The sequence below is a fragment of the Macaca fascicularis genome, chromosome 16, assembly GCF_037993035.2.
Source record: "Macaca fascicularis isolate 582-1 chromosome 16, T2T-MFA8v1.1".
In the NCBI taxonomy this organism is placed as follows: Eukaryota; Metazoa; Chordata; class Mammalia; order Primates; family Cercopithecidae; genus Macaca; species Macaca fascicularis.
This window is the reverse complement of record NC_088390.1, coordinates 80,540,865-80,567,243: the sequence shown is the minus strand read 5'-3', so window position 1 is coordinate 80,567,243 and position 26,379 is coordinate 80,540,865. Positions and strand designations below refer to the sequence as shown.

The following is a 26,379-nucleotide window of genomic DNA, read 5'->3' as shown; positions in this document are numbered from 1 at the left end:
ACCTTAGAGCCTGGCTTTGCCAGCCCCTCCCATCTTAGGCGATGCCTTTCTGGTCTTTTCTACCCCACTGCTCCTCCACAAGCAACCACCCATTCAGCCAAGCCGAGGGGCCTCTTCATGTGCGGGGCACTTTCCGCCCTCCAGGTATTCGCTCTGGTGTCCACTCTGATGCCAAATGCTACTGGTCCTTCCGAGCTCAGCTCCCGCCTCCCCTTTTTCAGGCAGGATCCTTCACCCCTGACTTATGTCGCTTGCCACTCATACAGTGGTTCCTCGCAATCACTTCTCCGTAGGCTACATGGAGGTGTTTCACTTTTCATACATGTGTACCACTCTTTTTATTTTTATTTTTTATTTATTTTTTTTTTTTTGAGACAGAGCCTTGCTCTGTCGCCCAGGCTGGAGTGCAGTGGCCGGATCTCAGCTCACTGCAAGCTCCGCCTCTCGGGTTCTCGCCATTCTCCTGCCTCAGCCTCCCGAGTAGCTGGGACTACAGGCGCCCGCCACCTCGCCCAGCTAGTTTTTTGTATTTTTTAGTAGAGACGGGGTTTCACCGTGTTAGCCAGGATGGTCTCTATCTCCTGACCTCGTGATCCGCCCATCTCAGCCTCCCAAAGTGCTGGGATTACAGGCTAGAGCCACCGCACCCGGCCTATTTTTAATTTTTTAAAACTTTTTTAGAGACACGGTCTCCCTAGGTTGCCCAGGCTGGCCTTTAACTCTTGGGCTCAAGGGATCCTCCTGCCTCGAGCTCCCAAAGTGCTAGGATGACAGGTGTGAGCCACTATGCCCCACCTTACCACTTTTCCTTGAAGGCAAGGACAGTGCTCAGTATTCTGTCGATAACTCTCTAAGTGCAGTCCCCATCTGTACAGTAAGAGCTGAATGCTAACACTGCAGGATGATCCGGCTGGATGCGGCATCTGAGATCACTCACTATATGGAGGGGTGGATGGAGGGAGGAATTCAGGGAGAGCTAGAAGGAGGCATTGATGTGCCCGAAGCAGTGCCTGGCATGTAGTAGGTCCAAAAACTATTTGTTGAATGAATGACTGGTGCTTCTCACCTCACTGCAGGCCCGACAGGACAAGGACAGGGATAGAAGGAGGAGCTGCACCTCCCTTTTGGCGGCGATCCCAGGGAGACAGATGTTCGCCCTCTTGAGTTGTATAATTTAAGGGACCATAGATGTGTAGTAGCAAAACACAATGGCACATTTGTTCAAGTACCAAAGACCTCCAGCTCCCCAAGGGGGACAAATAGCAAAATAAGCCACAGCCACTAAAAGTGAGGCAAGGCGCCAAGAGGGCACACTTCCCTGCTGCATGGGAGGATGAGCCTCAAATGTCCTGGAGTGGTCGGGGACTGTCAGAGACCAAGGCTGGCAGAGCCCTGGCCCTGAGCGCCACAGCCTGAGACCCTGAGAGGATGCTGCCCCGGACATGAGCCTCCCTGGTGAATGCCATACACACACGAAATGAAACTCTCCAAGGCCCAGGGGGGATCCTGCAGGAGAGGAAAGCCCCGGACTCGAGGACAGGAGGGTCAGGCTGCCTGTTATGGTCGTTCTGGCCATTGGTGGGCTGGAATGTCCAACGCTGGCGGCTGCAGGACGGTGAGGGCTATTCCCATTGTCAAGAGGTGGAAGGGAGGGTCTGAAGCAGGGTGCTGCAGCGTGATTGGAAGCTGGAGAGGCACGGAGGGCATGTCTGGAGCTGCAGGGTACAGTCTAACACTTTCCCCTCCTTCTCTTCCCTCACTCTGCTGGCTCTGGGTAGAGAGGGCCTCAGAAGGCACATGGCCTCCCCTCCTCCCTCCAGCAGCCCCGCCCCGGCCACTCCTGAAGGCCGAATGGTTTAGAGTTTTCTCTTCAGTTTTCAGGGACACATTGGAAAGAGGACCAGGATCGGTCAAAAAAACCCCAATGCCCCAGCTTGCAGGTGGGCGGAGGGCTGGCATGGCACATGGCTGAGAAAACCTCCCAGCCTCCAGGATTTTCTCCCATTCAGTCCATTCTGTTCACGTGGTGAACATCGATTGAGCTCCTACTCTAAGGCAGCCACTGGGCTGGGCCTGGGAATAAGCAGAATGCGGTTCCAGCTCCAAACACTCATGACTGCTGGGATCCCATAACAAGCTGTGGAGGATGCCCAGAGGCTAGGGGTCTAATTCCTCCTGAGGGAGTCCTGGAAGGCTTCGTGGAGGAGGGGACACAGTGTGCTGCCTCCGGGAGGGGTGCGCAGCAGCTTGCCATTAGAAGGACTTGCAGACAGAAGGAGGGAGGGAGCTGACGTCAGCCCAGGGTCGGGAGAATGCGAGGTGTTTATGAGAATTGGTGGGAAATTCAGTGTGGCAGAGGTAAGGAGGGTCTGGGGCCGGGGGTCGGGAAGAAGAGGCTGGAGGGGGTGTTGGGCTGGAGTCCAGGGACTTCAAGAGTTCCCCTTAAAGCCTCACGGATGCCCGCTGTGGTCATCGTCACCGAAGGGCCCATCCCTGGGGTCCATAGCACCTCCTTCAATGCCTAGCGGTGATCTTCCGAGCCTTGGTTTCCTGGTTTCTAATGCTCTGTGTGTGTGCGTGCACGTGTGTGCATGTGTTGGGGGTAGGGGGTGTGCTGTCGCCTCTCTCCCGCCTCTCAGGGTTGCAGCGAAGCTTCCAACCCGCACCTCTCAGGCAAGGCCCGCCCTGGGTGCTGTGTCCACCGGCGGCCGCACGGGGGCGCTGAGGCCGCGGCTGGAAACGGAGTAGTCCCTTCCGTGCGACTCCTGGGAGCTCAGGCGGAGAGAAATGTACATAAATTACCGGGAATATTTATATGCGATTTCATACCTGGTGGAGGGCTTTCATATCCACCATCTCATTTAATCTCCAGGAGGCCCCCAAGAGGCCCCTGCCTTTGGCTGCCAGCAGGGCTGGCCTTTAAACCATCTCGGAAGGGAGTTATTAAACCTTAAAGGTTGTCAGCAGGCGGGGACTCTGGTCCCTGGCACTGAACTCATTTCCCTGGGAAAGGATGGGGAGGTGGTGGAAGGTGAGTTGGTGCTTTATTTATTTATTTATTTATTTATTTATTTATTTATTTTTGAGACAGAGTCCTGCTCTCTTGCCCAGGCTGGAGTGCAGAGGTGCAATCGCTGCTCATGGTAGCCTCAACCTCTCAGGCTCAAGTGGTCCTCCCGCCTCAGCCTCCCAAGCAGCTGGGACCACAGGCATGTGGTTATATTCTTTTTTTCTTTTCTTTCTTTCTTTTCTTTTCTTTTGTAGAAATGGGGTCTCCCTATGTTGCCCAGGCTAGTCTCAAACTCCTGGCCTCCAACGATCCTCCTGCCTTGGCCTCCAAAGTACTGGGATTACAGGTGTGCACTACTGTACCCGGCCCACTGCTGTTTTTTGGAAAGTGAAGATGGTGAGTTTAAAGGGATGCTGGTTACTTACTGTCCCCCTGGACCCCAAAGAGTCCGTGAGTCCCTGAGAGGTAGACAGGTTTAACATTCTCCCCACTGCTGAGCTAGAAGCCACCAGGCAAGGCGGGGCGGACTGGAACAGGGGTTCTCATGCCCCACGTGGTTGACCTTTGTAGATGGAGTTACTTTCACTTTCTGTTTAGGGGCTGGGACTGTTCTGAGCTTTGCAAGCATCCCAGGCTGGTACTCGGTTAATGCTAGAACCTCACAACTGTGAGAAACAAAAATGTCTCTAGACATTGCCAAATGTCCCCGGGGGAAAGCAGGGCAGTGCCCCTTGTGCTTGAGAGCCGCTTGACTAGGAGGCCAAAACCACGAGGACATTCTTTGTCATAATGGGTATCTGTCTTCTGTACCTATGGCCAGGTAACTCATGGGCTCAGGCTACTGTCTTATTTGCACCTAGCCTAGGGTTTCAAAGCTTTTCTGTGGATGCTGTAAGGAGGACCGCCCTGGGTGCTGCCTCTGCCTGGGCTCTACGGGGGGCAAGGTGGGGTGCAGTCGGCTCTAGTTACCAGGAGCATCGTGGCAGCCCCATTGGCCAGGACCCTCGTCCCCACTCTGGGAGGCACAGCACTGATGTCAGCCCAGAGCGGGTGGGAACACCTTTTCCAGTGGGAAGCCTCGGGATGGGGTGGGGAGCTGGGGTGGGAGAAGGAAGGAGAGGCATGGGGCCTGTCTTTAAGGTACCTCTAGGTTCCTAAGTGGTAAAGATGCAGAAATAAGATCCTGCCCCTGTTCCCACCTCAAGGGACACACAGACTAGTAAGGGACCCAGTGACGAGGTTGGGCCCTAGGTGTAGGAAGTGTTTGGAATTGTGGGACCAGATGGAGGCCATGGGGGTCTGATATAGGCTGGGGAAGGGCTGGGCCAGGAAAGTCCTCTAGGAGTAACATTGATGGTGATTCACAGAGAGGAGCAGAATATTGCTTTGTCCTGAAAACCCACCCAACACAACCAGAGGAGCCTGCTAGAGCGTGCAAACCCTCGTAGCAAGTAAGTTCCAGGGTGACAAGAATGAAAGAACCATCAGATTGAGTGGCATCAAATCAGGTGGTCTTCCTGGAGGAGGCAGTGTGATGGGGTAGGAGGAAAACTGTTCCTGGAGGCAGGCAGTCTTAGATTCAAAATCAGTGTCTGGCTGGGAGAATGTCAATGAGTCTCCTGAGAGCTCTGAGCCTCAGTTTCTGTTGAGTATTAATTCCTGCTGGGATTCAGGCCGCTGTGGCCAGTTGTGTGCAGCTTGCACAACTGTCTGCGGCTGCCCTGCTTATGAGAAAACAGAAGGCACCAAGAACAGAAAAATGCTTAGCCCAGCACCCGGCTCTGTGGCTGCTAATTGAATGTAAGTCCTAGGCAAGAGTTGCCAATGGATTTGGAGGAAAAAACCTGCAACCTGCAACCTAGAGGAGGTGTGGGCTGGAGTGGCGAGCAGCCCCGCTTGCCCAGACCTGTGAGGCAGGGTAGGGCCACTCCGAAAGCCCCGCACCATCTCCTGCATGGGGGGCAGAGTCAGTTTTGACAGAAGACACCTCCGCCCCACTTTTCCCCACTGGCCCCTTTCACTTCAAGAGCTGCTTCCTGCGTGTCCAGTCTGCTAGCGCAGAAAGGACAGATGAGGCCGTATTCACCAACAGTGAGGAGAATAACACCGAGGCAGAGGAGAATGCGTTTTCAGTGTGAGGGACAAGCACCCCTCCTATAGATCAACATGTGCCAGGGTGAGGGGACATCAGAGTGAGAAAAAAGGGCACAGACCCTTCAAAGAGGGCCGGCCTATCAGCTCGTATATATCTTGCATTATGCGGAGGGAGAGAGGAAATCAATAGAGCTGTCAGCTGCTTCATGCATTCAGCCTCACAGACGTCCCCTCCTCAGGATGCTCCAGACGGATGCTTCAAATTAAAAACCGGGGGGGGGGGGTGCGCTGGGGGTGCTGGGAGACAAACACCCTGACAGGCCAGAGGAAAAGGAGGGAAGCCATTGAAGATCTGGGGAAATTAAAGTCCATAAATCACGAGCGTCCCGGGCGTGAATGACATGAGCGTCTTAGCAGTAGTGCTGGACGGGTTGTAGGTCCTTCTGCCAGGCAGAGTCCCCCAGGGGGAGGCTGGTGACCCAGTGGGCGGGCTTCTCTCCTCCAGGCTTGGACTCCCTGCAGGAGGGAGGGGAGGGCGGGGCAGACCTCTGGCCTTGCTGGTGTTAGTGCCGGGATGGAGGGCGTGGGTGTGGGCTGGACTGGGGCATGGCATGGCGGCATAGGGTGAAATGGAGGTGATCTCATAACCGGATTGTGTGGGGGGAGTGTCCTTTGGGTGGGCGTACGTGGATGGGTTGCAGCATCTCGACGGAAGCACAACGCTTTGCTCCCTGGTAACTGCTCCTGGGAAGCTCTGGCATCTGAAGGCTGAAGCTGCGTCCATGACTGTTTCCCTGGGCCGCAGGAGTCGACCCCATGGAGAGCGCCGCAGCCTGCACTTTGTCAGCCCTGCCTGCCTCTCCTCTGCACCCCCGCTGCTTCCTGTCTGTCTGCTCCTTCCGCTCTCCCTGTCTGTGAGCCCGTCCTGCCTGCTGGGCACCTGCTCTTCCCTCTGCCACAGAGGCTCCTGCCCTCTGTCCCTCTCATTTTGCAGTGGAGCCCGCAGGTGCTGCTTTGTTCCCTTATTTCTCTTTTCTTTTCTTTTCTTTCTTTCTTTCCTTTTTTTTTTTTTTTTTGAGCTGAAGTTTCAGTCTCATTGCCCAGGCTGGAGTGCAATGGCGTGATCTCGGTCACTGCAACCGCTGCCTCCCGGGTTCAAGCGATTCTCCTGCCACAGCCTCCTAATTAGCTGGGATTAGAGGCACACACCACCACACCCAGATAATTTTGTATTTTTAATAGAGATGGGGTTTTGCCACGTTGGCCAGGCTGGTCTGGAACTCTTGACCTCGGGTGATCTGTCCCCCTCAGCTTTTCAAAGTGCTGGGATTACAGGCATGAGCCAATGCGCCTGACTCCTACTTTGCTCCCTCTTTCCAGCCGTGGGCCAGCGGCCCTTGTGAGGAGGCCTGAGTGGTCGTGGGTCCCCTCTGTGTCCTGCCCAGGGATGGCCAGCCTGGCTTGGGGTGTGAGAGAGCTGGTGCAGAGGCTCGGGAGAGAAATGTTCGAGGGGTAGAAGGACTGAGTAACTGTCCCTGACCCCCTGAGATAACTTTGTGTCACCCTCACCCTGGGCTCATCTGTCCATGGGGGCCCAACAGAGAAGAAAACCAGAGAAGAAACAACCGGGAGAGAAGGGGCTGCCTTCCCCAAATGCTGTTTGCCCCCCACTTGAGGGATCCTTTGAGGTCTTAACAGGAAGCAGAGGCACAGTCAGACTGTGTGCTTTGAGGGTAATTTTCATAAAAGGTCTGTTTGCAAGCGTGGGCAGGTGCAGGACACCAGAGAGGAGAGTGTGGAGCTCCAGCGAGTGTCAACGGGGACTGTTACTACCATGGGGGAGGGGAGGGGTCACCAGACCCAAGACAGCTCTGCTGCGAGGAGGGACCTGCCTGATGGGGCTGGGGCTTTCAGCCGAGCAACGCCCTCAGCCCGTGGCCGCCTCTCAGGGGAATGAAGCATCGAGCTCACAATCTTCCCTTCCTTCTCTCAGTGTCCTGCCTGGGCACCCCATTGGCTGAGCCCAACAGGTTCAAGGCGGTCTTCCTTGGGCACAGAGCAAGATATCCAACCCACCCCCTCCCCAGCACAGTGCAAGGAGCCCATCAAAGGTGGCGTCGGGATGGCTTTGTGAGAGATCTTCTCTCCCCTTTCTGGTCACAAGGCAGAGAAGTCCCCCAGGTCTTGGGCTGGCACTCTTCCATCCTGTCCCACTAGCTCTCAGGAGCCCTTCTCTCCCTCATCCCCTAAATCCTGGCCATGCCTTTAGCTGAGATTGGAGGCACACTCTAGCTAGCCTGCACAACACACAGATGAGCCCAGACACACCTCTCCAGTGCACAGTCCAGACACACCTCTCCAGTGCACAGCTGAGCCCAGACACTCCTCTCCAGTGCACAGCTGAGCCCAGACACTCCTCTCCAGTGCACAGCTGAGCCCAGACACTCCTCTCCAGTGCACAGCTGAGCCCAGACACACCTCTCCAGTGCACAGCTGAGCCCAGATACACCTCTCCAGTGCACAGCTGAGCCCAGACACTCCTCTCCAGTGCACAGCTGAGCCCAGACACTCCTCTCCAGTGCACAGCTGAGCCCAGACACACCTCTCCAGTGCACAGCTGAGCCCAGACACACCTCTCCAGTGCACAGCTGAGCCCAGACATACTTTCCAGTGCACAGGTGAGCTCGCATGCACGCACAGTTACATGCCCGCCAAGGCATCTGGAGAAACAGATAGGCCTGAGGTTGCTTGGTGGTGTTACACTGCCTAGGACAAGTTCTACCAATTCAACTGGTGACCATGTTTCCAAAAGCAATTACCAGAGTGCTGCAATGCCTCCCCAGGTGAGGAGATTAAAGACACGGCTCCTGGCTAGAAGCAGGGACTCGAGGGGTCCGTGTGCTGCATACATCAGAGACAAGCCTGCGGGTACCTGCCTGTGAGCACACACGTGCTTAGAGCAGCCAGACCCGGGAGGGATGTGGGGGAAGGAGACACACCAGGAACGCACCAGCAGAGGCCAGCAGCCCCTCAGCACAGGTGGGGCCTAGGTCACTGTGTTCCGTCTTTCTTCTGTTTTCTTCTCTGGTGTGTGCAAGCAACAATAACAAAACAATCTGTGCGAATCTAGACTCGATGCTAGGGGATGGGGAGGAGATGTACCTGCTTGTTAAAAAGGGAGGAAGTGGCTGCCATTGGCCTAAGTGGTAAGAAACCACCTCTTCCTGAAAGCTCACCAGCAGCTGCGTGTTCCCATGTCACAGGAATCGCAACATCTTTGGAAAAAGAGGGATGGAGGTAGAAGTGACCCTAACCCCTAACCAGTCTCCTGCCTGGCTGAGTCTTGGGGAGGAAGGGTTTCTGCAGAGGGCATGGCTGCTCTCCACAGTCTGGGCCTCCAAGCCATGGCTCTATCCCTAACTCCCACCTGCTGTCAGGAGCACTTTGGAGGGGGGCCTGGGCTGTTCCCGTCACTCAGTCATCTTTCCCCTTCCCTGTAGCCTGTGGCTTCTGGAAATACAGCCTCAGGGGTGGAGGGAGGAGAAGGGGTGGAGGTGGAAGGGCAGGCCGGACGCCACTGCATCATGCGCCTGGTCCTATCCACCTCTTTCTTTTTTTTCTGAGATGGAGTCTCGGTCTGTCACCCAGGCTGGAGTGCAGTGGCACAATCTCAGCTCACTGCAACATCCACTTCCCGGGTTCCTTCTGCCTCAGCCTCCTGAGTAGCTGGGATGACAGGCACCTGCCACCATGCCTGGCTAATTTTTGTATTTTTAGTAGGGACATGGTTTCACCATGTGGACCAGGCTGGTCTCTAACTCCTGACCTCAAGTGATCTGCCTGCCTTGACCTCCCAAAGTGTTGAGATTACAGGCATGAGTCACCGCGCCCGGCCCACTTCCTTCTTACCTTTCTGTTCACAACCTCCCTGTCAGCCCTTGCCTGACAGGCTGATCTGCTATTAATGGAGCAAGACAGCTGCAGTTGGCTTGTTAATTACAGCAGCTGAAGTCCTCAGCCCAGGCTGCTTTGGAGGGCAGAGGAGGCGTGGCTGCAGTTGGTTGTCAACATGGCCTTCCCCTCGCATTTAATGCCCTGAGAACAGAGGTCTGGCTGGGTTGGCAGAGGGTCAGTGTGTGTGGCTGGCTGGAGTCACATCCGATCTGGGGAGGAAGCCTGCTGGTGGAGCAGAGAGGAACCCTGTCCCGTGGTTTCAGCATAGAACAGGGAACAATAACTTCTGCTGTGTCAAGTGTCTACTATGAGCCAGGAGCCACACCAGCTGCTCCATGAAGATCATCTATAATCCTCACCATGGCTCTAAGTTAGGCAAAATTGCAACCCTTACTTTATAGATGAGGGCTCTGAGGCACAGAGAGGTTAAGTGACTCACCCAAGGTCACACAGCTAGTAACTGGAGGGCAAGGAAGCCTCATGACTCAAGTGTGCAGCGTTACCTTATTGAATGCCTCAAAGCCTTTGCCTCCTTCTCCAGGGATGAGCTGGGTCACGTGCTGCTCGGAGTAGGACCCAAACTGTGAGGTGACTCATTTATTCTACAAGTATTTACTAAGCACCTTCTCTTCACTAGGAGATGATCTTCTCTTAGAGATGAAGAAACATGTTCCCTGTCCTGGTGGAGTTTGCCCTCCAGCCTGGGAGATGGGCTGTTTTCCCAGCTCCGCGCCTTGCCTGATGGCCTCCGATGATTTGACTATCCTGGGACAATCCTGGGGTTGGGACTGAGACTCAGAGACTCTCTGGTTTGTGGTTGATTGGCCTGAGATTTCATGTGAACCAGGGGCAAAGGGCGCTTATTTGGGGGAAGCCACAATGGGTGTTGTAGGCAGAATCCAGAGAGTAGGTGACCCTAGAAAAAGAGCAGCTGTGGCCGGGTGCAGTGGCTCACGCCTGTAATCCCAGCACTTTGGGAGGCCGAGGTGGGAGGATCACCTGAGGCCAGGAGTTCAAGACCAGCCTGGCCAATGTGGCGAAACCCTGTCTCTACTAAAAATACAAAAATTAGCCGGGCGTGGAGGTGTGTGCCTGTAATCCCAGCTACTTGGGAAGCTGAGGCAGGAGAATCGCTTGAACCCAGCCTGAGCGACAGAGTGAGACTCTGTCTCAATAATAATAATAATAATAATAATAATAATAATAATAGCAGCTGCTTGAGTGCAGGGTCTGTGCCATTCTCTCCATTCTTCTTTGTCCCTGTGAGACCAGGTGTACTTTCTGCCCCTGGGTATTGTGAACTTTCCTGCCCCCTAACTTCCCTTTCCACATATTTCTGCTTTTTCCTTTAGCTCCCTTTCCAGGCATGGTGGTGCTCACCTGTGGTCCCCAAAATTGAAAGTGAATGAGAAGTCCTGGTTAAGGTGGAAGAGAAGACAGGAAGTCCTGCCTAGGACATAAGACCCCTTTCACTGTGGGAACACCAAATGGGGAGCTAGACGCCTCCCTGGGGCCTGAACAAATGACTGGGCTTTCACCAGGCAGGGAAGAGGGACTGGGAAGGCATTCCAGGAAGGAGTGGAACTTGGCAGAGGGAAGAGCGTTAACGGTTGAGGGGGCTATGCAAGGGCATGACGTGCTCAGAGGCCTGCAGACGGGTGTGCTGGCACATGTCTAAAATCCAGATTTCTTTCTTTTTCTTTTTTTGTGACGGAGTCTCGTTCTTGTCGCCCAGGCTGGAGTGCAGTGGTGCGAATTTGGCTCACAGCAACTTCCGCCTCCTGGGTTCAAGCAATTCTCCTGCCTCAGTCTCCTGAGTAGCTGGGATTACAGGTACCTGCCACCATGCCTGGCTAAGTTTTTGTACTTTTAGTAGAGACGGGGTTTCTCCATGTTGGCCAGGCTGGTCTGGAACTCCTGACCTCAAGTGATCCACCCGCCTAGGCCTCCCAAAGTGCAGGTGTGAGCCACTGTGCGTGGCCTAAAATCCAGATTTCTGACCGCCCCCTCCCCCCCCAAAAAGCCAGAAAACCTTAACTGGTGGCATTTGCTGATTCCTGTGGTGTAAATACTCTCACCATGGCAGATTTCAAGCTGCCAATTGCCTTGCAAAACTTTTGAGTATGTAAAAAGCAGCTCTCACGAGCTGGATGCTGGTATGAGCCAGTTCTGGCATGCCACAGCATCAGGTCATCCGTCATTGCCAAAATGCAGAGGCAGGTGGAGAGGATAGGAGAAGAGGCTGGAGAGGTGGACTGAGAGAGGATTGGGAAGGGCTTGAACGTCACATTTGGGAGTTTGAGCTTTAATATGAAGCAGCAAATGCCTAAACCCTGATTGGGTGGCTATGGGTATATGTGTGAGCCAACAGCTGTCCTGCTGTTTGTTTTTCTATTGTGCCCTGGCTGTCCTTTAAGCTGGTCCTCTGAATAACCCCAAGGGGCCTGTGTGGGCTTGGTAGTAGACCTGGAGAGGGGTGCACAGAATGTGACGCGCATTGTTTTCTAATAGGGAGGTAGAAGGAGAGTTCTTGCTCACCCCAGCCAGCTGCATTGTGAGGCCATCCCTCATCTTAATGGGCTCATCCAAATCTCGTTTGCTAATGAGGAATTTAATGGTCACAGACTGACAAGCGAGGAGAAACGGGAAGGTCGTTATGAAAATGAAGTCTGTAGCTAAATACCACCTCACTTCCATCCCACCAGCCCACCCCTGTGTGCCAGCCTAGATTGGGTAGGTTGGTGGGAGAAACGGACTGGCTTGATCTCAGCTTGAAACCGGGCTCCAGGCTGGGCCTGTGGGTCAGCACCACGGACAGGGCCAGCACTGTTCTTCAAAGTCCTGTGGGTTGGAATGCCTTTTCCTCTCTGCTCCCAGCCAGTTTGTTTGACCAGGACTCAGATGGGGTGTCACCTCCCCCTGCAAACCTTGCACACAGCCCCAGGTGGGTGAGGGCCACAGTGTTTGCATGACTTCTGCACATTATCATAGTGCCTATGCCATAGTGCTAAAATGATACATTCCCTTGGCTGTTTTCCCTGCTAGCTTCTGAGTAACTTGAGTGCAGGGTCTGTGTCATTCTCTCCATAACTGGAATGCTGACCAGATACTGTGAAAGACAGAGGAAGAGAATTTCTGAGACTAAATGAATGAACTAGTGAACAAATGAGTAGGTAGAGTAGTGAAGGAAAGAATGCATGAATAATGGGTTTAATGTAACAATTAATAGCAATGGAACCATAGACCAGGCTATCAAAAGGGAGGGTAAGGATCTGGATTCAAAAGAAACATCCCATCCCTTAGATTGCATACACAAGCCAGGCAGAGGGAAGTTAGAACAGAGATTTCCAGAAATTTCCACATCCACTCCTCCATCCTCCCATCGCACAGGGCTGTTCATAATAAAACTACATATCCCAGCACTCTTTGCAGTCATTTGTGACCATGTGACTAACTTATGACCAATGGGGTGTAAGAAGATGTGTAAAGGGAGCTGGCATCTGTTCTCTGTTGCTATAAAGGAATATCTGAAACTGGGTAATTTGTAAAGAAAACAAATTTATTTCTTACAGTTCTGGAGGCTGAAAGGTCCAAGGCCAAGGGATTGCATCTGGTGAGGGCCTTCTTGCTCATTTGGATTCTATGTAGAGTCCCGAGGCAGCACAGGGCATCACAGGGTGAGAGGACAAGAACACACCAAACTAACTTTTGTAACAGCCCTCTTGTGATAACTAACCCATTCCCAGGATAACTCAATAACCCATGAATTTATCCCTCGTGACTCAATCACCTCTTAAAGACCCCACCTCTTAATACTGTTCCACAGGGGATTAAGTTTTAACATGAGTTTTGGCATGAGTTTCAGAGGGGACAAACATTCAAACCATAGCACATGTCCTTCTCTGTCCCTTTCTCCTTCCTGTTGGCTGGATGGTGGGAGTGATGGCTGGAGCTGAAGCAGCTGTCTTAGATTTGGAAGCCAGGCAACAACATGATAAAAGTGTGGGTCCTTTGAGGACAGTGGGCTCCTCCCCTCATCCACACTGGAAGAGCTCAGTTGCATCTCACCTTGTGCTCTGTATCCTGAGAAGAAGAAAGGTAACAGGTCAAGGCTGCTGGGTCAGGGCAGCCAGGAATCCTGGCTAGTGTTTGGGACACAGAAGAGCCAGTAGACCAGTGGGAGCAAACCTGGTCTGCAGGGAAGAGCCCTGGACAGAAAGTCAGAGGATTATGTCATATTCTTGGTTGTTTTCTTCATTTCTTCTCCCATTTGGGAAGACTCTCAATCAAGGCTGGCTGCTGGATTGTTTACTGGGGTCAGTTCAGCAAGCTGGGACTGTGGAGGCCTGTCGGGGTGAGGATGGCTCAGGAAGGGATGTCTTTTCAAGGCCTCGCTCTGGGAATCTGGGAAGAAGAAGCTGGAGAGAGAGAGCTCTGATGGAGGGTGAGTTAGGCAGAATTGTAAGATGAGCCCCAAGGGCTTACACACCGTTGTATGATTCCCTCCCCTTGTGTGTGGGTGAGACATGTAACTTGCTTCTAGTTAATAGAATATGGCAAAGATGACTGGGCACAGTGGCTCATGCCTGTAATCCCAGCACTTTGAGAGGCTGAGGCAGGAGGATTGCTTGAGTCCAGGAGTTTGAAACAAGCCTGGGCAACATAGTGAAACCTTGTCTCTACTAAAAACAAAAGAAAATTAGCCAGGCATGATGTCACACACACCTGTGGTTCCAGCTACTCAGGAGGCTGAGGTGGCAGGATTGCTTGAGCCTGGGAGGTCGAAGTGGAGGCTGCACGACAGAATAAGACCTCATCTCTAAAAAGAATATGGCAAAGTTGAAGAGGTTTTGCAGATGTCATTAAGGTCTCTAAACAGTTAACTTTAAGTTGATCAAAAGGGAGATTATCTTGGATGGGCCTGGACTAATCAGGTGAGCATTTTATTTTATTTTATTATTCGAGACAGAGTCTCTCTCTGTTGCTCAAGCTGGAGTGCAGTGGTGTGATCTCAGCTCACTACCACCTCCACCTCCCAGGTTCAAGCGATTCTTATACCTCAGCCTCCCAAGTAGCTGGGATCACAGACGTGTACCACCATGCCTGGCTAATTTTGTACTTTTAATAGAGATGCAGTTTTGCCATGTTGGCCAGGCTGGTCTGGAACTCCTGACCTCAAGTGATCCGCCCTCCTTGGCCTCCCAAACTGCTGGGATTACAGACGTGCACCACTGCCCCCAGCCCATGAGCCACTGCACCCAGCTCAGCAAGCACTTTTAAAGAAGACCTGGACATCAGAGCCTCTCTCCTCCTGGTTTTGAAGAAGCAAGCTGCCGCGAGTCTACAGCTGTAAGGAAATGAATTCTGCCAGCGACTCCATGTGCTTGAAAGAGGACCCCGAACGTCAGATGAGACCCAGTCCCAGGAGACACATTGAGTGCTGCCTTTCAGGACCCTGAACAGAGGACCCAGTTGAACCATCACCAGGCTCCTGACCCACAGAAACTGTGAGACAATAAACGTGTGTTGTCTTAAGCTCCTAAGTGCGTGGTCATTTGTTACACCGCAATAAAAGGTGTGAAAGAAGGTCAGATGTGCCCTGACTGCGGCGCTTTGGTTCAGCCCTACCGCCTGCCTCTCTGAAGCGGGGAGGTGGGGCTGGGATCACAGCTCAGGGTGATGTGACAATGAGAAAGAAAATTAAAATCCAAGATGGAGCGATTCAAAACTGTAATCTCGGCAAACAGTGGCACTTAGATTTCCCATTATTGATCCCCTCCGCGGATATTCTCCAATCTCGTAATTACAGGAGGACTTTTTCCATTTAGGCTGAAATGCTTCCCCTCCCCCCATGCCCCTCCTTTATTTCTTTAAACTTGCAATAACACGCAATAGATTGTACGCAGCTGTGGAGCCTAAATAAACAGAGCTAATCATTTTAATTGAAATCCGATCTCAGCAACAGGAAGGCCCTTCTGTTGTGATATTCTCCCCCTTATCTCTCTGGAGCAGGGAGCAAGTCCTGCTCCTGGCTTGGGCCACTCAGGGGCACACACACACACACACACACACACACACACATGCACGCACACACACGCATGCACACACTTTTCTCCACCTCTGCCTTCGCATCTGTTCATCCTCCAGGGCTTGGTTCAGACATCGCCTCCCTGTCTCTCCTCTTTGCTCCCAGTCCTAGGGCTGACCACCTGCAACCTCCTAGGTCCCCACTGGTGGCTGGGAGATGCTGCCCAGTGCTGGAGCTGGGGGTCAGGCAGGCCCTCCCAAACACAACCTCTTCATCCCCCTGCCTCCAGGCACAGGGTAGGCCAGTCTCTGCCAGGATCCTCCTGACAGCTCACATACGTCATTTATTCACCAAGTTGTTGGCCACTGGTAGTTCTCTTCAGCTAATCTGGGGTTCTCAGACAGAGAAGGGCAATTTGTCCCCCTCCCCAGGAACATTGGGAGACATTTTTAGTTGTTACAACTTGGGAGGAGAATTTCCACTAGCATCTAGTGGGTAGAGGCTGGGGTGCTGCCAAATGTCCTACAGTGCAGAGGAAAGCCCCATAACAAAGAACAATCTGGCCTGAAATGTCAATAGTGTGGAGACTGAGAAACCTCAAGCTAACCTACATTCTTCTTCTTCTTTCTCTCCTCCTCCTCCTCCTCCTTCTTTTTTGAGATGGAGTTTTGCTCTTGTCGCCCAGGCTAGAGTGCAATGGCACGATCTCGGCTCACTGCAACCTCCACCTCCAGGGCTCAAGCAATTCTCCTGCCTCAGCCTCCCGAGTAGCTTGGATTACAGGTGCTGGTCACCAGCTAATTTTTGTAGTTTTTAGTAGAGACTGGGTTTCACCATGTTGGTCAGGATGATCTCAACCTCCTGACCTCAGGTTTTCCGCCCGCCTCAGCCTCCCAAAGTGCTGGGATTACAGGTGGGAGCCACAGTGCCTGGCCCCTGAGTTCTTCTTGAACTCATTTAATTTCGTAGAATGGAAAGATTAATAGCCACAGGTGGAAGGAACCAATAAACTAGGATGATGACACGCACGGCACACACATGCGTGCACACACACATGCACACACGCGCACACATATGCACACGCATGTGCACACATGCACACATATGCACGTGCACGCACATACTCACACGCACACACACGTATGCACACATACACACATGCACACGCACACACACCCCTTTCTCCACCTCTGCCTTCACGTCTGTTCATCCTCCAGGACTTGGTTCAGACATCACCTCCTCCTGGAGTCTTCTCCAAGCTGTGGGTTGTGTGACATGTCCGTCCTCTGTGCCCTCTGAGTCCCCCATGCATGTGATTCCCTCAGCATTGACCATCCCCTGTGATATTACCGAGTTTTCCTGCAAAACTGACATGATGACAAAGGTCAGGGCAGTGGTCACCTTGGGGGTGGGGAGTGGCTGGGAAGGACTTTTGGGCTTCTTGGGGGCTGTTCTGTTCTATTTCTTGCTCTGGGAACTGGTTTGCTGTAAGGTTCAGTTTGTGAAAATTTGCCTTGCTAAATAAACACTATCATCTGTGCATTTTAGGTACGTGTTTTATAATTCAATAAAAACTTTAAAATTTTTTTCTTGTAACCTCATCCAGGTAGAGACCCAATAATGACCCAATAATTAAACCTGAAGCACTGACACACGACACACATTCCTGCCTTGGCTACCCTGAACCCAGGCACCCCCGGGCCGCTGTCCTCCTGGCTTGGGCCAGGTGTGGGCTCACCTGTGTCTCTTCCTTCTTCCTCCCTCGGCTTCCTCCAAGAGATGCCCTTGGCCACAGCTTCCAGAGCTGGTCCCTCTGTTCAGAGCCCCTCCCTACCTCCTGGCCAGGAGCATGCTAAAGAGAGATCGTCCCATTGAAGTAATTACCGCCGCAGGCACCAGGGAGACATTTACCACTCACTAAAAAACATTTTCCGTAGCACACCCATTAAACCCTGGCATTTACCCAGGAACTACAAATCTCAGCCCAAGGGAGACGCTGCCACTTCGTAACCCAGGAACCAGGGGAGCCACCAGCCTTACACAGCTTTTGCTTCTCATCACTTTCATTTTTTTGAAATGGAGTCTCGCTCTGTCGCCCAGGCTGGATTGCGGTGGCACAATCTTGGCTCACTGCAACCTCTGCCTCCCAGGTTCAAGCAATTCTCATTCCTCGGCCTCCCAAGTAGCTGGGATTACGGACGTGCACCTCTGCGCCTGGTTACTTTTTGTATTTTTAGTAGAGATAGGGTTTCGCCATGTTGGCCAGGCTGGTCTTGAACACCTGACCTCAGGTGATCCACCCGCCTTGGCCTCCCAAAGTGCTGGGATTACAGGCATGAGCCACTGCACCTGGCCTTTCTCATCACTTTTTTTTTTTCGAGTTTTTAGCAGGAAAAGATGACTCCTTGGCTGACTGCCTCTGGCCAGTGACAAGGCCAAGATTCTTTAGTTTCTAGGAAATCCTATTGCCTGTTGTTATGGGGACATTGAGGCTTGCATTCATTCATTCATTCATTCATTCATTCATTCATTCATTCATTCATTCAGCCAACACTCATGGAGTACTCACTAGGCTGGGTGCTGGGGTACCAAAATGAAAAACTCAGTTCTAGTATGTGGAGTCCCGAGAAGTAAGCAACAAGGAAGAATGGGTCTGGGGTGGTGGGGCGGGGATGTGGGGATGGGGTGGAGGGGTGGGGAGAACAATTGTTCTAATAACAGACAACCTGCTGACACGACTACCTCACTCTGCACGTAGCCCCAGAAACACGACCCTATGAAACTGCCCTGCAGCCCCTGCCCCTTTGCAGACAGCCCCTTCTCTGCTGTGCTGCCCATTGGACCCTTGCAATGTTTCTTAATGTATCTTTGCACCTTCTCTAATAAATCTGCCTTTCTTTACCTAGGACTGTCTTGTTACATTCTTTTACTGCCTGCAAGGCCAGCCCTAGCCGGTCATACCCACAACGTAGCAGACAGCCTGCAAGACTCCAAGGTACCGGATCCACCTGTGTCCCCATGTGAAGTGAGAGGCCACAGGAACCCCGCTTCTCTTGTCTGGTACTCTCCACGACTCGGAAAACTTGGCCTTGACTGTTGGAACCCAGGATCAACATCCGAGCCTAAAGCAAGCATGTAGAAGGACATGAGAAGGCCATCTTCTTGGGACGTAGGGATGATGAGATTGCTCGGTGGGGGTGGTCCACCTGGTGCTAGAGAAAGTGGCCATGGTATTGGTGTCCAAGGAGCACGACCAGACCGCAGGACTGCAGAGGACCACTTGGGTCCTGAGGGAGGGGACCTGTTGCTCTGGCCCTCCCCAGCGCTGTTTACTTCCTTGTTTCTTCCCATCCCTGTGTTTTTCCCATAGGCCCCTCCCTGGGACTGAAGTTTCTAGACAGAGTGATTGCGAGTCCTTGTTTGCCCAGGACAGCTCTGGTTTATGCCTGGTGTCCTGGCATAATCATTAACAGCTCCCTCTTTCACTCTAAAAAATGTCCTGGCTTGGACTTTAAATTACATAGTCACTCTATGACACAGTCGCCCTGTGTCTTGGATGCTTCTCTTCTAGGAAGAGCCTCTGCCCTAAAGGAGGCTCTAACAGTGGAGGAGAGAGACGCCAATCAGATCGTTACCAAGCAAACAGGGGAGTAAACGGTTGAGCTTTGTAACTGGGAGGCCTTTGAGGAGGCACCTAATCCAGATCCGGGGTCTTAAGAGGGCTTCCTAGAGGGGGTGATTCGGCTGCCAACTGGAAATAAGAGGGATTAGGCTGGACGTGGTGGCTCAAGCCTGTAATCCCAGCACTTTGGGAGGCTGAGGTGGGTAGATCGCTTGAGCTCAGGAGTTCAAGACCACTCTGGGCAATACGGTGAAACCCCGTCTCTACTAAAATACAAAAAATTAGCTGGACGTGGTGGCGCGCACCTGTAGTCCCAGCTACTCTGGAGGCTGAGGCAGGAGAATCGCTTGAGACCCGGAGGCAGAGGTTGCAGTGAGCCGAGATTGCGCCACTGCACTGCAGCTTGGGCGACAGAGTGAGACTTCATCTCAAAAAAAAAAAAAAAAAAAAAAAAGAGGGATTGATCAGTCCAAGGTGGGGCAGGAAGGGAGTCCTGGGGACAGAATGGGCACACAGTGTGGCTGGTGTGAAATGAGGCTGGAGAGGCCGGTGTTGGGTGGGGCTTGCACCCCACACCAAGGGGCTGCCCTTCATGCTGGAGGCAGTGGAGAGGATGCAGATGGTCCAGGCTGCTCAAAGCATGGCCCAAGGGCTGGTGCCAGTCTAAGAACTGTGTGTTACGCATCATTGACCAAGCAAGTTTAGAAACTGAGAGGAAATAGAAATGGTCATAGCAATTTGACAAGGTAATTTTACGCCCGTTGATTTAATAATAAAAATTAGCCTTGCGTTTTGTATGTTATTTCGAATTTTATTTTTTCTAATAATTAATATTCATCTTATTTTTGCAAACACAGTGATGGTAACACCACTTTGGCAGTTCCTTAAACAGTTAAACCTGGAATCCTACTCCCAGGGGTATACTCAAGAGAATTGAAAACGTATGATCACACCAAAACTTGTACGTAAATATTTGTTATAACATCACTAACAATTGCCAAAAAGTGGAAACAGCTCAAATGTACATCAACTGATGAATGGATAAACAAAATGTGGTATATCTTGGCTGGGCACAGTGGCTCACACCTGGAATCCCAGCACTTTGGGATTTGAGGCCAGGAGCTCAAGACCAGCCTGGCCAACATGGTGAAACCCCGTCTATACTAAAAATACAAAAATTGGCCGGGCGTAGTGGCACACACCTGTAATCCCAGCTACTCAGGAGGCCGAGGCAGGAGAATCACTTGAAACTGGGAGGTGGAGGTTGCAGTGAGCTGAGATTGTACCACTGCACTCCAGCCTGGGTGACAGAGCGAAACTCCATCTCAAAACAACAACAAAAACAACACAAACCATCCCCCCGCCCCCTAGAAAAATTCCAAAGTGGTATATCTATAGGACGGATTTGTTTGTTTGTTTGTTTTTGAGACAGAGTTTCACTCTTGTTGCCCAGGTTAGAGTACGGCGTGCGATCTTGGCTCACTGCAACCTCTGCCTCTGGGGTTCAAGCAATTATCCTGCCTCAGCCTCCTGAGTAGCTGGGATTATAGGTGTGCACCACCACATCCAGCTAATTTTTTGTATTTTTAGTAGAGATGGGGTTTCATCAGGCTGGTCTCCAACTCCTGACCTCAGGAGTTCCTCCGCATGCCTCGGCCTCCCAAAGTGCTGGGATTACAGGTGTGAACCACCATGCCCGGCTTATAGGATGGAATATTAATCAACTACAAAACGGAATGAAGTTCTGATCCATGCTATGACATGGATGAAGCTTGAAAACATTATGCCAAGTGAAAGAAGCCACGTATTGCATGTTTCCATTTATATGAAATGTATAGAATAGGCAAATCCACAGAAACAGAAAATAGATTAGTGATTGCCAGGGCCAGGGGAAGGAGGAAATGAGGAGTAAGTATTAAGGGGTATGGATTTCTTTCTGGGCTGATGAAAATGTTGCGGAATTAGGTGGTGGTGATGGCTGTGCAATGTTCTGAAATACATTGAAAACCACGGAACTGCACATCTTAAAAGAGTGAACTTTATAGTATGTGAATTACATCTTAATAAAAATATTTTAACGTATTGATCTGTCACAGACTGGTGATTAAAAAAACCCCACAGGTCCCGCACCTCGGGTAGCTGTAGAAGGACTGAATTAGCTCATCTGTTCTGTGCAAAGCTGTGTGCCAGCCAAGGGGAGGAGTGACCAGGCTCCCTGGGTGAGAAAGTCAGGCGGCCCAGGGCTCAGGTCCTGATTCCTGAGCTAGGGAAATAACCAGCACTAGGGAAATCAGCCAAGTGTCTGTTATGTTCTGAGATGGAGCGGTTCTAGGCAGAGGTCAGCTCATGAGAAACAGGCATTGGGGGAATGTTGTGATGATTCTAGAAGTCTGTATCTCAAAATAAAGCTTTTGTTGTTGTTGTTGTTGAGGTGGAGTTTCGCTCTGTTGCCCAGGCTGCAGCGCAGTGGTGCGATCTCGGCTCACTGCAACCTCTGCCTCCCAGGTTCAAGCGATTTTCCTGCCTCAGCTGGAACTACAGGCATGTACCACCATGCCCAGATAATGTTTGTATTTTTAATAGAGATGGGGTTTCATCATGATGGCCAGGCTGGTCTCCAACTCCTGGCCTCAGGTGATCCACCCGCCTTGGTGTCCCAAAGTGATGGGATTACAGGTGTAAGTCGCCACACCGGGCTATCAAAATAAAACTTCTTCAAGGCTTTTTCTGGGAGGAGGTGGGAGTAGACTGGCTTTCCTAACCTTGTCTCCCCATCCACTTCAGCTGGGAGTTGGCCACTCCAGAGACCAGGCCTCCTTTGTCAGTCAGCGGCCAGTCTGCTGGGATCCAGGGGGCCAGGAGCTGGCCTGTCTCTGCCAGAAGCAGCGGAGACCAGGGGTTTGTTTTCTTACCCTGTGGAAGATCCATTATTTTCCTGACAAAATCCAAAGAAGTCTTCAGCCAGGAGAAGGTGTGGGGAGCGCCTGTAGCCAGCTGCCTGCCTCACATCTGCAGAGGGGCAGCCAATGTACTGGAGAGGGAGTTGGTAGGGGTCGGGGGGGAAGGGACCAGGTCCCGGGGATCTGCTGGGAGCAAAATGAAAACAGCCTGGAGCTGGGCTACATAATGACAAACCATGACAGTGGTCATCCCTAGATTTAATAGGTGCCTGCTCTGTGATTGGCTCTGTGCTAGGCTCTGTGCTAAGAGCTTCACAAACACTGTTGTTACTAAATAGCCCAGGCCTCTCAGGTGAATGTCATTATTGTCTCTCAGTCACTGCTCGGAAACGGAGTCTGAGAGAAGCCGAGTAGCAGTGCCCTCATGGTGGAGACGTAATGCAGGTCTGCTGGCCTCCGCAGCACACACGCCGTGCTCTCGTGGGTGCCGTGCTCTCGTGGGTGCCGTGCTCTCGTGGGTGCCACACACAGCGTGGAGAGGTGGCAAGCAGGGAGGAGGAAGGGCGGCCAGAACATGGCAGGGTCCCCACACCTAGGCAGGGTCACTCACATTTTCCCCATCACTGCCGGCCACGGGACGAGGGGAGGGAAGCTGGTGCCGGTGCTGAACAACTGACCCAGGGCCCTGGAGTTCCTTGCTCGAGCTGGGAGGGAAGCAGGGGGATGGATCAGGCGACCTGTAGTCCTTCCAGACTCATGATTCCATGGCCGTGTGGCAGAAACTGGGAACGTTCCGGGAGAATCGGAGGCTTCAGGCACTCTCATTTCCAAGCTTGGAGTTTGGCCAAGCATGTTGGGTGGGACCTGGGGGTCGTGATCCAAATGTGTGGAACCGGGAAGGCCTTCCAGCCCTTTTTGGGGGTTGCAGGGAAATAGGAGGGCCTGCTGAGGCCCTATACAAGAGGCCTCCCAATGTAGGAGGACCCACGAATGAGCAGACTGAGGCCTTTGAGGCCATGCGGAACAGTTGCATGGAGGAAACTTCTGGAAGGCAGAGCTTTCGGGCAGGGTCTGGAAGAGAAGGGAGGGAAGCCTGCAGGAGGAGGGAGGCAGAGGCTGGGGGCCAGAGGGCATTTCGGGACATCACCATCATTATTTAACTTTCATTTCGCAACTCCACCGTCACTCACTCCGAATGCAGATCATAAAAATTACAATTGATGTTTCAATTAGTTATAATTTACAGAGCGATTACATTTAATTTCTCTTTTATTGTATTTTAATGGCTTCAAATTTCGTGTTGATGAGATTCAGCCCCATGCTCTGAAGCTACAGGCCCAGGGTGGAGAGGGGGCTGGGGATTTTAAGGGGGCAGGTAGGCCGGTGGAGCTCTGGGGCCTCTTGCTGCCTCGGTCTCCCCCAGCCACCCAGCAGCCTCTCACCAGTCTTCCCTGCCTGGGGTTGGGAGTGGGAAGCAGGTAGAAGGAAAAGCTGCAGGGCCTGGGGAGGGGGAGGCTTCGGGCCCTGCCCCGCAGCCACCTGTTTAAATGATGCTGCTAATGGAGAAGGAACATTTGCCTCTTCTTAACTAAGGATCCAGGGGAATGAGGCGGAGACAAGGGGAGGGGCCGGTGAGGAGCCCAGGAGAGAATCAATGATCTGTGCTCCTTTGCCAGGCTGGAGGAGACGGAGACAGCCTGGGCAGGGAGCTCAGCAGCTCAGAGCCTAGAGTGCAGAGGAGAGAAGCTGGGGAGAACAGAAGTTGAGCCTTTGCACAACTTCTGTTTTCTTCTCGTGCCTAGCTCAGTGTGAGACAGCACAGGGGCTAGGATGTGCTGGTGCTTAGTAAATGTAAGACCAGTTGTTCATGTTTGTTCATGGGAACTCTTCCAGTGCAGTTCTTTGGAAGTGCGGTGTCCTTTGGAAGAAGTTCCTTGCAGACTCCCCTCCCTTCTCCTGCTCCTGGGTAACGGTGGACCTTTGCTGCTGGCTGCAGAGGAAGGGCCCACCAAGGGCACCAACAGGGTGACGGTGGGCTTGGTAATTAGACGTGGTCCAGGCTGCGGGGCCTTTCTGCAGCTTGGCAGCTGCTCACAACACAGTTGGCTTTGAAGAGGCTTCAAAGTGTCTCCCAGGAAGGTCCCTAAATCACCTGAAAAATAGCTTGGAGTCTGTCAACTCCAGGAGTGGGAGAGAGGCAACAGCTTTGCTGGGCTTCCCAGGTGGGAGGCAGGAGTCAGTACGTCAAAGTCTCAGAAGCTGGGGACCTGGGGGGAGACCAGAGGTCCTGAATCAGGCTGTGGAACCCCCTGCTGCCTGGAGAAGCTGCCTGGGCTGGGCTCTGGATTTCTATGTGGAGGGGCCAGGGAGGGTTGCAATCTTACTGGAATGGGAGGAGTCAGGAGCTGGGCTCTCCATGTTCTGGGTATACTCCCGGGCCTGGGGGCTGATGGAGAAGCTGCAGGAGAGGCCTGATCTCAGCACGTCTCTCCCAGCCCCGTGCCTACGGGCAGCAGCCAACATCCTGTCCCAGCCCAGGTCTCCTGGCAGGGGCAGAACCGGAGGCAGCCTGGCAGTGAGGCTGCAGTGAGCAGTGGTGAGTGTGTGCACAGACAGCTTGCCAGCGAGGTGGAGGCCCTGCAAACTGTATCAAGGAAAGGAGAATGTTTCAAGGAATGAAATCTCAGCCTGGAAAAGAAGAAACTAGAAAGCTACTGCACTTTCTGACTTCCAAACAATTAAAGTAGTCAAGGAGCGTGAAGGCTCAGTGAGGGGTTGAACGTCCTCTTGACCCTGTCAAAATCTTAGGCCAAAAAAGTGCCTGCTTCATCTCCAGCGCTTTGCCCGTTGCTCAGAAGCGTTTAGCTTCCTGACGATTCCAGTGTTCTCAGCAGTGACTATCAAACACTCCAGCTTTTACTAATTAATCCGATTTTTTAACAAAGAAGAAAGAGGTCATGTATCAATTTTACTGAAGAATTCTTCCCTTTATTCAGAAATTCTTCTAACTATCTGAAGGGGACAGGCTGTTTAGCTTCTTTGGGCCTCAGTTTACTCATAAGTGGTTGATGGTGGTGGGAGGGTCCTAAAATCTCTGGACCCTTTAGCATCTGCCGTGTCACACATGTGTGCAGGCTCTAGACAGACAGTTTAGGGAGGAGTGGTCCTGAGCCGAGTCTCCTCAGCAGAGTGGCAGCTGGTGGGCATGGCTCTGGGAAGTGAGCTGGCACCTCCACCAGGTGCTTTCCAGTCCCCCAAAACATCCGCCACCCCAGAACATGGCACAGTGGACGTCTTTTGGTCTTGGCCTCCTGGGTTCTCTTCTTAGAGCTGCCATCACAAATGATCACACACTTGTTGGCCTAAAACAACAGAAACTGATACTCTCCCAGTTCTTCAGGACAGAAGTCTGAAATCCGGGTGTCGGAAGGGCTGTGCTCCCTCTGAGGCTCTAGGGCAGGGTTCCTTTTTGTCTATCCCAGTTGCTGGCGGGGCTTCTGGTGTCCCTTGGCTTGTGGTCACGTCACTCAAGTCTCTGCCTCCATCCTCATGTGACCCCCTTCCTGTGTCTGTGTGTTTCCTTTTCTGTCTCTTAAAAGGACACACATGCTCACTGGATTCAGGACCCACCCTAATCCAAGATAATCTCTTTTTTTTTTTTGTTTTTTGAGACAGAGTCTCACTCTGTTGCTCAGGCTGGAGTGCAGTGGTGCAGTCTCAGCTCACTGCAAACTCTGCCTTCCAGGTTCAAGCGATTCTCCTGCTTCAGTCTCCCAAGTAGCTGGTATTACAGCCACCATGTGTGCCACCACGCCTGGCTAATTTTTGTATTTTTTGTAGAGATTGGGTTTGGCCATGTTGGCCAGGCTGGTCTTGAACTCCTGACCTCAGGTGATCTGCCCACCTCAGCCTCTCAAAGTGTTGGTATTACAGGCGTCAGCCACCACGGCTGGACCTCCAAAACACCCTTCAAAGAGATTATAAGGAGGATAATCTCTTCTTGATCCTTACCCTAACTACATCTGCAAAGACCCTATTTCCAAACTAGGTCACATCCTGAGGATCAGATGGAAGTGAATTTTTTGGGGGACACTGTTGAAACACTGCACTTTCTCAGCATGTCTCCTTCCCTCTTCCTGGTAAGATACCCTTCCTCATTTGGGAGATTCTTCTGTCCTACTCCCCATTGTACATGATTCTGATGGGCAGGCAATGACCGTGTCCTTTCCCCTCCTCTTGACCACAGGGGCAGACATGTGCCCCCTGGGACACTGTACCTGTCTCTCAGGCCTTAAGAATGCACAGGAGGTTGGGCAGTGGGGACTCAGGGATCGGAGCTGGTTCAGACAGAGTCATTCCTGAGATTTAGATATTCCTCAAGATATGGCCGGGTGCAGTGGCTCACACCTATAATCCCAGCACTTTGGGAGGCCAAGGCGGGTGGATCTTCTGAGGTCGGGAGTTCAAGACCAGCCTGGCCAACATGGCGAAACCCCATCTCCACTAAAAAAGTATAAAATTAGCTGGGCGTGGTGGCACGTGCCTGTAATCCCAGCTACCTCGGTACTTGGGAGGTTGAGGCAGGAGAATTGCTTGAACCCAGGAGGTGGAGGGTACAGTGAGCTGAGACTGCACCATTGCACTCTAGCCTGGGCAACAGGAGCAAAACTCTGTCTCAAAAAAAAAAAAACCCAAAAAACAAAAAAAACCCCAAAACCAGATATGTTCAACAGGAGAGGGAGAGGGAGCCTCTGGGATCCTGCGCTAGGAT

At 52.3% G+C, this 26,379-nt stretch overlaps 1 long non-coding RNA gene across 1 annotated transcript; it reads left to right on the top strand.

The window, feature by feature from the left end:
- Positions 1-2,255: 2,255 nt before the first annotated feature.
- On the top strand, positions 2,256-20,773 carry LOC135967762 (uncharacterized). Its single transcript, XR_010581987.2, has 3 exons — positions 2,256-2,358; positions 3,265-3,406; positions 17,993-20,773. It is a non-coding gene; the product is annotated as an uncharacterized lncRNA (long non-coding RNA).
- The last annotated feature ends 5,606 nt before the right edge of the window (positions 20,774-26,379 follow it).